The sequence below is a fragment of the Corvus moneduloides genome, chromosome 7, assembly GCF_009650955.1.
Source record: "Corvus moneduloides isolate bCorMon1 chromosome 7, bCorMon1.pri, whole genome shotgun sequence".
In the NCBI taxonomy this organism is placed as follows: Eukaryota; Metazoa; Chordata; class Aves; order Passeriformes; family Corvidae; genus Corvus; species Corvus moneduloides.
The window spans coordinates 20,947,193-20,959,994 of record NC_045482.1 but is presented as its reverse complement, the minus strand read 5'-3'; the positions used below and the strand labels follow the sequence as shown (position 1 = coordinate 20,959,994).

General features: G+C 40.6%; 1 protein-coding gene across 10 annotated transcripts in view; it reads left to right on the top strand.

Moving 5' to 3' along the window:
* Positions 1–12,802, top strand: part of CSRNP3 (cysteine and serine rich nuclear protein 3) — a 106,971-nt gene that overhangs the window by 58,592 nt on the left and 35,577 nt on the right. The window contains exon 1 of one of the 10 annotated variants that reach the window (XM_032115420.1): positions 321–662. The exons of 7 other annotated variants lie outside the window; for them this stretch is intronic. The gene's annotated coding sequence lies outside the window, so the exon portion shown is untranslated. Of the gene's footprint in view, positions 1–320; positions 663–2,042; positions 2,068–2,179; positions 2,357–12,802 lie in introns of those variants that run through there. 2 more of the 10 variants (XM_032115422.1, XM_032115421.1) reach the window with 2 other exon arrangements.

Sequence of the window (12,802 nt, the reverse complement as noted above, 5' to 3'; positions counted from 1 at the left end):
TTAGGTACCATTTTTCATTTGGAAGCTCGTCCTCCACATAAAGGATAAACACTGGCAGATTAAGTGTTGGCAAAACATTACCTCTTTGGAATATTAATTTCAGTGTGTACTGTGTGCAGAGCGATGCGGACAACGCATGGCTTGTGCCACTCCCCACAAGAAAAAATTACTTTTAACAAATCTCTTGAATTTCTTCTTGGACCAGTGTTACAGTGCGAGTGATAATAATAATTAAAAGAAAAAAAAAGTTGAGGGGATTTCCATAACAACTGCTGTCTTAATGAACTAAAGAAGCCTTAGAATTTGTTATTCCTTCCTCATAGTAGACCTCAGCTGATAAAAATATCCGTAGCCGGTGAAATCAGTGGCATGCCTGGCTTTCTCAGACAAAACTCCCATGTGATCACACAGGCAGCCTCAGAGAGCCCGAAGCTGCTCAGCAAGCAGTAGGTAATGAGTCTTTGTGCAGAGTGAAGCTCTTGTGGCTGAACAATAAAGCATATGGTACCAGCAATAAAACACAGTGCTGGGAAATTTAAGAAGATTCTGCTGGAAGTGGGAAGACAGTGAATATGTCAAACGTTATAAAATGACGATCAATCTGGTTTGGTTCCTAATTAATAAAAACAGTGCATGGATTGGAAAAACAACAATTTGAACAGGTCAGTTGTTTTATAGATTCTTCACGCACTTCAGTGTTTTAAATATAAATGGGGGTTTTTCTATTTCTTCATTGTTAATAAAGGCAGGTTTTTTTCATTTTGTAAGGTGGGATTGGATCACTGTGATACCAAGCTAAATAAATTGTGTAAGTTCTGTGATCAAATTCATTGTAAAAATGTTTTTACCATTATTCCTATGCAATTCAAACTTCAATTGTGCATGAGAAATGGGATAGCAAGTAAAAATAAATTTATGCTAGATGGGTCATTTACCAATATCATAAAATATTTAGTAACAACAATCTATTATTCTGCTATGTATTTGAGACTAATTCTTTCTCAGTGGGAGATCTGTAGTGTTTGTGTTTGGTTAAAAATAATGTAACATTAGAGCATATCTAACAGTGCACTTACTTGGGCTTTTTTTCCTCCACATTCTTTTTGGAAATTTTTGGAAGTGGTGTTTTGTGTTATTTTTAATGCATTTGTACACACACGGTAGTGATACATTATAACCCTCTGCATGCATTTCACTCTAGTATTAATGCAAAATGTTGTTATTCTTCGAGCAAGTAATTATATCTCATAGTAGTTCTTATTTAATTATGCATAATTATTTTGTTTTTTGAAAACTACTCCCAAAGATTTCTGTGGCCTGTGTTTGTCTTACAGAGGATAGACGTGCAAATTCTCTGTGGTATCACATCATGTAGAAATTAACCATGTAAAAGTTTTAATCCTTAAATCTCTTTACAGTACTGCGTTTGGGTTTTTTCCCTTTCTTTTCTGAGTGCTGGAGATCGCGAATTAGATATGCTGATTTTTGGGGGAGTATTTCAGCAGGAAAAAAAATGGAGCCCTTGAAAAGCGATTGGGGAAATAAAACAAAATTCGAAACGTAGGGAACAGGATCTTCTTTCATGTGTACTTATGATTTCAGTGGAGAAAAGTGCTTTATAAATACCACGTTTATGCTGTGGCGGTGCGGGAGGCGCAGGGCCCGGCGCTGCGGGCGCTGCGCAGCCGGGGCTGGAGCGATGCGTTCCCGTCTGTCCGTACGGGTTCGCTTTTGTGCGGGGCTGCGCGCACAGCGGAGCCCGCGCTGCCCGCGCTCCCTGCCCTCTGTAATTAAAGAAAGGGAGAGAAGGGAAAGGAAGCCCGGGCTGCGGCTGCAGAGCCGGGGGCGGGGGGAGAGGGTCTCCCTGGAAACAGCCGCGGCGGGCGGGCGGGCGGGCGGCTGTCGCCCGGTTCGGGGCGGGGGGCGCGGGCGCTGCCGCCCGGCTCCGGCGGGGCCCGGGGCGAGGGGCGGGGGACGGTGCCCAGCATGCCCCGCGGCGGGGCGGGGCCGCGCCATGCAAATGCGGGGGCGGGGCGGCGGCGGCGCGGCGCGGAGGGGCGCGGGCAGGTACGGCGGGCGCGGGCGGGGCGCGGGCCGGGCGGCGGCCCCGCGTTGTGCCGGGGCCGGAGCGGCCGCGCCTGCCCCTCCGCGGGAGCGCGGCCCGGACACGGGGCCCGGGCGGGGCCGCGGCTGCCTCCGCTGCCTCCTGCTGCGGCTGGGGCGGCGCAGCCCGCGCGCTTTGGCAGTCGGAAATGTGCTTTGGCTTTAAGGGCATGAATTTCCAGTTGCAAATATTGTTGATACCTAAGGGAAGGTGCTCTGCAGTGTCTGCTTTAAAACGGGTCTCCTGCAAAAGGTAATTTTATATTAAAATCCCGATACAGCTTGGCATCTCAGAACGCAGGCCTGTTCATGTTTTAGACAATAGATCAGAAAGGATATGTAGAAGTACTTTTTCATCGTACTTATGTGCAGCTATTTATTTAACAGAGAACCCTGGTAATATCGCAGTAGTGCCTTCAGTATGTACCATCAGATTGGATAACACTGAACATGTCACTCTATGCTAATTTAAATGGAGAAAATATAGCAGTATGCAGTCATGTAATTATCATAGAATTGCTATATTTGTCTAAAATGAGTACAGTGGATTTTAAATTTAGATTTATGAGGCAGTTAGGTACTTACAGTAAGTACATATAGAGATAAAATTAACAGTGTGCAGTGAAATAACAATAGGGGCATCCCTACAGAACAGCATTCCCACTGTTACAATGGAATCACAACTTTGAAGTACACCTATCTTATCCATTTATATAGGCAGGAAACTAAAAACCAAACGTTTTGCCTGTGGATCAGGCACTTAATATTCTAAAACACTCCCAGTATCAAGTTATTTAAGAAATCTTAAAGAAGAAGATCCTGAAGCAGAAAGGTGTTTGTGTTGCTACCAAGTTATGGTAATTTTCAGACACACTTTTCTTTACCCCATCTAAACTATTGAAAGTGTGGTTTATGTAAACATTTTGTGCTGCAATTGGAATGATGGCTATTGTATTGAGTCTCTTTAAGAATCATAAATAGAACCAAATCTTTACATATGTGTCCGGCATTTTGGAGACAGAGGCATGATTTTGATCTCTCATGTTACTAAAGTTTTGTGTTAATTGTACTGTCTTAATTTACTTCTGAATCTGGGGAGCCCAAGTCTGGTGTGCAGGGTTTTGGTTTGAGGGTGCAGTGTTTACTGCACGTCTTACTTTTTTGGTCTCATTTGTTTATCAGAAAGAGGAATTTGCATTTACTGTAAAACATCTTGCTTTGGACAGATGCAGTAGTTGACTAAATGAAGTTTAAGTTCAATATTAATTGAAGACACGTAAGTCATGGTTTAGAGTACACAGTGGCAAATTTTTGGAAATTAATTCCACAGCTTAAATATTTTCTCTGAGATAGCAACAGATGATGGTGTCATCTAAAACTCTTACTTGCTCTTAAAATGTACTTCTAGTAACTGAACCTTGAAGTTTAGAGTTGTCTTCCCTTTGAACAAGCAGGTGGAAGGCTAGGCTGAAGCGAGGCAGCTATAATCTTTTGCAAGATTGGTAAAGATACCTTGAAGATAAATTTACATGTAGTCTGGCAGTATCTCTTTTTACCGTTGCTCTGAGCCAGATATGCTGAGAAAAACTGGATTATAGATGCGACCTTTCCTCAATAAAACTTCTCCAAACACCATCATGTCTTTAAAATGCTGATACCATTTGAAGTCCTACCAGTGAGTTTTGATCACTGTTGCTTCATTGCTCTTTTGTTGGCTTTTTTGACCTTGGAAAGGGGATTGAATGTAGATAAAAGACAGATACAACTCATCTATAAATGTACAGAAGCCAAAAATATTTACTAGATTAAACAGCTCTGAGATAAATAGCATGTCTTTAATTTCTCCATCTCTCTACAGATATGGATACAGTATTCTAGTGAAATTTGTGATAAATGGGAAATGTGAATAATTGCTACCAAAAAAAGAAAAATCGAACTGGAAAATTGTGGCCTTTTTTTTCCTTAACATTTGCATATGATTCTCTCCTACAGCTCCCCTATCTCTAGTCTTATTCCCCACCCTAACAAAAGAGGTTGGCATTTTCAGCACCTCTGCTTCAGTTTTCCATCACTTCGTATAATTTTTCCATAATGAAATAGGGAAAGTGGGAAAAGGAATAAAAGCATGTATCACCATAACATTTTGATGGAAAACTCACTTAATGTATGTAAGTAGACAAGTTACATATTGTGAAGTTAAGGATAAAAGGAAGAGCAGATACTTGAGTTTTTTAAGGTTTTTCTATGCTTAAATGCAAAAAATATAAGCAAGGATACTTCTTAAAATCTAGCATCAAAATTCATTGGACAATTTGCATTTAGGCTTTCGGATTAAAAGATACGTGGCTTTTGGGTAGTACTTAATAAATAATTTCATGGAATATGTAACTTGAAGTCCTGATTTATTTTGAGGCTGGTTTGTATCCTGCTCTTTCATAAGCAGTAGGGATTTGCATATTTATTGCATTGTCTAATGTGAAGTAGGAAATGTGGGCTGCATAGTATGGAGCCTGACCCTCATCAGTCGTTCTGAGGGATACGGGCAGGAACTACAACATCATTTAGCGATTGTAGCTTCAGCATCTCACGTAGGCTGTTGGATTTTGATGAGGAAATGCAAGGAATGCTACCATTGTGTAGGGGAAGGCTGCGGAGTAAATAAGCCTCTGTGGTATTTGTAGCTCTCATTAGCATGCTGCCCCTTCATTACATTTATTTATTTAATTCTGGCAAATCATTTCTGTGCATGCCTGTAAATAAGCGGTGTTTCGCGTCGGTGCTGCTGGCGGGGTAAGGCTGCGCGCTGGGCCCGAGCCGCGCTCTGGTGCCGGGGCTGCCGCGGGGCCTCTGCGGCCGCTGCCGCACACCGAGGGAGCTGTGGAGGGGCAGGGCCACAGACCGGCCCCGGCCCTCCCTGCTGGGGATCCCAGCTCGGGGAAGAAGGCTTCCATTGCAAACACATCTCCCCGGGCTGCCTTTGAGGGCGGTCAGGGCTGTGCGGTGTCTGAGGGCACATCCCACCTGAGAGGCAGCCGGCTGATCCTTCTGGGAGGGTGAAATAGCCTGACATGGTGGTGGCTTCAGGAGGAGGTTGGGTTTTTTGAATAGGGATATGAATTTGATGATGAACTGCTCAGTGATTTAAAATCTGTTCTTTGTTGTTATTGAACAGTCTGCTTTTAATGTATCATGAATATGTTAAAAAGGAAGTTGGATTACAGATGTTTTTAATTGCACTTCCTAAGCGATAGCCATCTCTAGGAAATGCTATTTGTGGGGGGGTAACAGGGTAAACAAGAAATGTTGAAACCACAAAATGTATTTGTTAATTGTTTTTAGTGTGGACAACAGATGATAGCACTGCTTACTTCCAACATGAGCTGTGACAGCTGAGCAGGCTATTCTCAAGCAAACATTTTTGTCCTTTAAATATTTTATTTTGGGGGTAGGGAGGGAAACCCCACGACTTAGGGGGGAATTGACTTGCAGAGTTGCCATTGTTTTGCGCTCTTGTTATACCAGAGCCTTTATAGAAGCATTCACTTTCAGAGTAGCCAGAGTTTTAACTTTGTAGCTTTCAATTAAGTTTCTCAGTTGTTTACTATTATGCCCTCTTCACCCACTCTTCTTTCTAAACAAACATCTTTCTACAATAAAAGGGAAAAGTGAAAATTGCACAGTATTAACCTTCTCATCTCAGCTTCTTTGGAAAAGACAGAGTGAACAGAGATTTAAGAAAGCTAAATATATCAAATTAAAAAAAAAAACAACCTCAGGTTGGAAGTGTAAACCACATACCTTCGCAGCAGTGCTTTTCAGGAGAGTGTAGGGCAGATAATTAATTTTGAGCCAGCAGACTCCCCTGGCTGAAGTGGTGCTGAATGGTCGGTCATAAGGTGCTTACAAGTCAGGCAATGAGGTGGGAGTGGGCTCGCTGCTCAGCTTCTATTCATCACTGTCTCAGTGACTGGAGTGCCTTGGGAATTGGATGGGTACATACTTATTATTAGACCTTCAGCTTTTCTGTCAGCTTTCTAGTAAAATTTTAAGCTTTGAATTATAAAGTGAACTGAAAAGAATTCATAGACATGTTTATTAGTATACAAGTCACTACAGGCAAAAACTCCCGATTTTCTTCAGTATGAAAAAAAAGGGAAGAGAGTCAACATCCAATTTTAACACAACCTGGAATGTAATTTTAAGTTAGTCTTACTGTGGTCTGTCATGTTAACACCATAGGCCCTTCCTTTGGGTGCCTTTGTGTTGATTGTACACGGGTACACATGTACAGGTGAATAAAGACCTGTGGGTAATTTTTCCTGGCCACAAATATGACATTACTATTGGAAATTTTGTGTGTAATTGAATATATGCTTTAAAAATCCTTTTTGATGTTTTCAGTTATTGAAATTACACTGGCTTATAGAGAAATGTTTATTGATTACACATATTTTGTCCATCTTCATAAAAACATCTCATTCTGTGATACCATGGTCACCAAATCTGGGACTTTGATATCTTAAGTGTAGCTGATCTTTTTGACTCATTTCTTAAGGAAATTAGGTTTATGCAGTTATGTTTTCTCTGTGCCCATCATATTGTTCAATATGTCTATCATGTTTTCCTAATTAATTTTTTTAACCTGTTAGCTTATATCAGCTGAGCTTGAAGCAGAAGCAGTCAATGTTCTTCAAGTATTGTGGAAATGGGTGGTGAGATGGGAAAGAGAGATTGCTAGTTCACACCAGTAAAAAACAATTTGCACTCTAAGACCCTGATTATCAAAGAAACCACATAGAGGAAAGCTTAAACACCATGACTCTGGGGAAGAGAATCAGTGAAGCAGCCCTCATACCGTGCCTTGGGTAATCCATCCAGAGGAGACAAATCCATAAGTAATCAAGTTCCAATGGTTTCTCAGATTTTTTCCTCTTTTTTTTTTTGTAAACTTGAAATTAAATTCATTTTTAGCTGATAACTGAGTAGCTTATTTTTACCTTGTGCTGTTTTTAGAAGAGAAGATGAATTGTCAATGCTCTACATATATGTCCGTGGCAGAAGAAAACTTCACAGTTGTGCTGTATAAATTCATGTTTCCTGCATTCAGTAATTTGTTGTGAATGTTACGGGGGATTTTTTTGGTGAATTTCCCTCCTCAGTGTTTAATTTTAAAATAATATTATTTCTAAAAATCTCCAGGTTTTTTAAAAATAAATGTTTTTCATAGTTGAATAGATACAGTATGTATGGTGTGAAGTCAAAAAACAAATCCTAGAAACAAATAGCAATTTCGCATCTTTTATTTTTGTGTCATTTTTTGTGGGTCTGAATGCCTACTTAGGACTGTCTTGGGTGTGCATGAAAAATGCAGATTGTAACATTATATTTTGGTTGTGTGTGTTGTCCTTGATCTAGATAGAAAGCTTGAATTATTATAGCCATAATGCTATTTTTGAAGATAGTAATTTCAAAACATCACAGCCTTCCAGTAGATATTAATAATTTATATTTTCCAGTACAAATAGTTTTATTGACTTTATTCTCTAGGAAGAAAAATGCACTTAAACGTATTTTTACTAATTTTGGCTTTACTTGAGGCCAAGCCTTGATTGACGTCATGATTTTACTGTCATGCCCATGGAGGTATGTTCATTTCATTGGTGGCAATTGAATGTTGGCTCCTGCTGACCAAAATTGTTCTTGTTTTTAGGGGCCTGTTTCATTCTTCGTCAGACATTTCTGCTGGCAAAAATAATAGGTTTTCTGGTGATTTCCTAGCTGCTGTTTACCTTCTACCATTTTATTTCAGCTTTATAGTACAAAATAGCAACAGAGTTTCGGCTTCCAGAGAAGCCAGTCTGTAACTTTACATGACTGCAAAGAGCTGTGCCAAATATTTACTTGGTGTCTTAAAAATGTGCACAGCACGGTGATTTTATTAGAGAATTGGGTTAATTATGTTCTTTCTAATGTCAGCATTTATTAAAAAGATAAAAACAAGCTGTTATGGGAGATTTTTATGCTTTTGGTGTTTAATAAAAAGGAGAGAAGAAAAAAAAAAGAAAAAAAATAAAAAGCCCATCAGCCCAAAATCTTTTGATTGGTTGCTTATGAGTTGTTGGATGCAAAGAACCAAGCTCATACCATAAATTTTGAATGTCTTGTTATTCAAGTTGGAAGAATATGATCTGACTGTTGAAGTATCAGGGCTCCACACTGTTTTTCCTGTGTTCCCTCACTGAACCTGGAGACTGCTGGAGTCTCCCAGATCTGTCACTGCTTGCATAGGAATAGGAGAAGGTATTCCTGTAGCTGTGCCTTTTTGGGTGGATGTGACAAGGCAAAGGCATGAGGTTGCACGAAATCATCTGCCAGGCTGGAATTTGAACACTGAACTGGGGAAAGTTGAAACAGTGTCCATTAGGGAACGTGCTGAGCATGTCTATGGTTAAACGCTGCAGCAGTACTGAAACACAAATGGCTGCTGGCTGTGCACAGGCAGGTCTTTAATATCACAGGATTTGGTGCATAATAAGCTAAGACCCTTTTTCATGCCACCTCTGTGATGAATTCTTACTGCCAATATTTGGTAAACCATAGTAAACATGTCTGTTAAATGTATATACATGATTAAATTGTACCAGTGTATGACAAAAGAAAACCTAGGTTAGAAGAGCAACAAAATTTGCAGTTAAGTAATGAATAATTACTAAATAGCATAATTTTTCCATCGTATGACCCTCTACTGTGTATTTATTTTGATAAATACAAAGCAATGTGTATTTACACTTCCAAGATGCCTGTTGAAGCTAAAGACATATTTCACAGGGGTACTAAAAATGGTCTGTGTTAGGGCAGTGTTCTGCTCTGCAGATTAGTTCTGCTCAGAAGCTGTGTAAATTAGTACAGCTGATCTGCTTTTGCTGCTTGTTCAAAGTGAGCTGAGCTAATGCAAAACTTTAGCTATATGATCAGATGCATCGCGTAGATGAGCACCACTGAATGGTAACACTCAACTTTGAGGACACCTGTATTTTTTAATATCTGCTTTGTATACCTTCTCCTTTATAACTGGCCTCCAGTGATCATGACAGAGCATGGCTTTGCTATTTAATTTACATTTCTCTTAAATAGTGATGGAAATTTGAAACTCAGTGTTTTTGTCTCAGAGTCCCACTTCTGTAGGAAAGGAATATTTTCATAACCTTTTGTTTCAATCCCTTCTCATGAATTTTTCTTTTTCAGTTTTGCCTCTTCCATTGTGCTGTTACTCAGTTTCTGTAGCCATTTTCAAAAACTGACTAATTTAGGCAATTCTTTATGTTTTTAGGCACATCTTTGACATTTCTCAGAGTGTCTCTACTTAGAATTTCTAGTGTTTTCAGTAATGTTCTTTGGAGTGAGAATGCTTTTCAACCACTGTAGTTGCAAAATTTTCAACTATCATTGGTTTTAACGCAGATAAAACAGTTTATCTCTTTCTCTTTTTTGAATATTTTTGCCAAGTTTAAAGATGTGAAACATACATACGAAACTTGTAATGAAGGTGAGAGAAAATGGGTAAAAAGTGAGAGAGTGAGAGCAAGCTTTTCATGTTCCCTCTCCAGAAGAACCCATTTAGAGGTCAGAATAGCCAGCATAATTGATTCCTGCCAGAGGCAGTATGAATTTATATCTTTACCCTTGACTTGACTTTTAGCCTATTTGTTTAGCCATTTAAATTGTTGTAGCCATTTCTTTCGACCATGCCCTTGGCAGTCTCATTGTTGACACTTTCACTACACTTCCTCTGCATTTGAAGTCATAATGCCTGGAAATATTTTTGAAAGAAAGCTTGTAGAACTAAATACTGTGTAACTCTAATCCCAAGAGTTCATGCTTTCTCAATTAAAACAAGCATTGTGTAATACAAGGTATATTTCCTCACAGGAAAGTTCTGACTAAATATTGAAATTGTAATCTTGATGTTGCATTAACCGTGATATGCAAACGTAATGCTTTAAAGATGCTATTAAGGCTGTTTAGAGAGAAAAGTTGATTTTAAGGTGCTCAGAAGATAAATTAAAGGAATTCAGTTGCCTTTTTTTGAAGGGGAGAGGGTAGAAATTTATGTTCAGGAAAAGAATTTTGAAAATTAATAAGCCAAACTATCATTCCCCCAGACATCCTATCATTTAATACATCTGCTTTGTGTATCAAACATTTCCTTTTAGAGTGTTTTAGAATCGATCAGAATCCCGTTGTATTTGAAGACAAGGCACAATTACAGGGCCAGCAGAGCTAGTTTACTGATGCAGAGGTGCATAGTGTAGGGAGGAGTGTGTGTTTCCGAGCAGTGTCAAGATGGCTGTAAAATTCTGTGTCCTTCCAATGGCTCTTTGAGCAGGAATGGTTTTTCTCTTGTACTGAGGATTGGCTGTGGCCATTGAGGACTACAGGTCTTCTACTTCTGAGTAAGGTTTCAGGATTAGTCTCTAAGTCACATAATGAAATAAGAAGCAAGACCGTTGGAGGTTAGATGCTTGAGAGATAAATGTTTTAATCCCAGTGTCCATGTGGTTACCCTTCAGCATGGATCCATAGCTCATGCTCTTGGAGTTCCCTGTGCTCTGCAGTCACAGTCCAGTACCTGCTCCTGAGGGCAGGTACATAGACCTTCCCTTGCAAGGGCAGAGCATAGGTCACTCTTCCTCTCAAAGCATCTTTCTTGTACAGATCTTGTACACATTCTTGCTGCTGAATGTGTCTCTTGTTAATATGCACAATAGAACAGCTAAGAAACTCACCCAGGTGCTGGAGAGCTGAATCTGTTGTTCAGTACCTGCTGCCTCTAAGGTATAGCTTAGTGGAGAGCATCCTAGTCCTTTGTTTAAGTGGAGACCATTTTACTATGTAGAAAATAATGCCAAGATTCATAGTCCAGAGAGATTGGGCACAGGTAGCAGCCAAGTGCTCTACTGTATTTACCAGCCTTTGGGTACATAAACAATTGCTCATGGCTTTGGGCCTGGCCCAGCCTTTCTGTCCCTTTTCCTTCTCGACATGGTTTGCACTCATAGTAGATTTTCCTTTTGTTCTTGGACACCTTACTTGGAAGAACACGAAGTTCTTCCCAGGTTCCCAGGGAGACCTCAACAGGAACTTACTCAGATGTCTCAAATCTCTGTAACTTTGGGTATGTACAGAAGTGTCTTTATGCTAGGGAGACTTGAAAGTGAGACCCTGGAAAAGCTCACATGCCTTTGAAGAAGGCAGTTTGGTGACAGATTGGCAGAGCCTTCTAGGAAAGGGGTTTTGGTCCGAGGGGCCTTCTAGGAAAAGGCCTTTTGACCAAAGACAAGGATGTTGGAGTAATTTCAGAGGTGCTGGTTGCTCCACTGGAAGCAGCTGTTGCTCAGTCAACAAGCAGTAATCCGCCATTTGTACGTCCCTGTGCCCTTGCAGGGGGCAGACTGAGCAGGTGTAGCTGTGAGGTGCCAAAGTGTACCTGTTGAGATGGCACATCATTCCCTCTGTTCTTGTTTTCTAGCCCTAGGAAATATGGCACCGGTTCCCAGAGCAGGCACACGTTGGCTGTATGGGGGACCAGTGCTCCCCCCCGACATTATTCTCAGGAGCTGTACCTTCTGATGGGAATCGTCATCTTGTTCTGGGGATTATTAACTCAGAATTGGGAAGAATCTGAATTGTAAACAAGTGTGCAAGTGTTTCCAGACCTGCACGGTTTCTCACTCATTTTCTCTTCCTTGTTCTTGCAGATGAACACTTTAAGTTTCCACATTAAAAGTGGAGTATCAGCAAGAGGCTGTGTGGCTTTGGGGAGCTCCCCAGAGTCAGGCTGTTAAGGGTTGCACAGCTGTGAGATTGACAGTGTGGGCAGGAACTTGCAAGGTGCTTTCCAGCAACTGCAGCCATCAGACAAACCCCCCAGCTTTGGGATGTGGAACTTAATGCTGCAGTTCCATTTGTGTCTCCATTGCCATTCCCTCCCTGCACATCCCCCAGCTATAAAGGCATTTCCTAATTCTGTACAGCATCAGCAGATGCACTCTGCCTCCCATGTAATGTAATCACTGCTGAAATGGAAATGTCACTGTAATACAGCTACAAGATGTCAGTGACTTCTGTTCAGCTGTTTCCACTTTGTGGGGGGTACCTGTGTAGTTCTATCTAGTAAAGTGTGCTGCTAAACACTGGTGCCTTTCTGCTGCTGTTTACTGTCCAAAGCATTGTAGAGATTGAAACTGCTGTAATTTTGAAGGGGGTGCGGCTGTAGTTTCAGAAGATGTGTTTTGTTGTGGTTTTTTTCTTCTCACAGAAAACTAGTAAGAAACTTGTTCCCTCAGGAGACCAAGTCAAGTGAATTTCTCTGAGGCTGGGCACTGTCATACAGCAACTTTTCAGTCTTGTGCTTAGGGGAAATTGACTGCAAGGATGAGGAAGCAGAGCTGTGTATCTGCAGTGGTTTTGGCTGGATTTTGCTTCCCATTGCGTTCCATTGAAGCATTAAATAGTGACTACTGCTGGAGACAGTATATTAAACTTGGTAAATTGCATGTGTTCTTCTTAAAGCTTTTGATTCTTAAGAAGTGAATGAACTCCCTTATTATAACATTTTTGTTCTAGTCCTCATAATTAAATAGTATCATAAAAATGTTGTATAATGTAAATGCAATTTCTAGTTTTGACTTACAAAGGT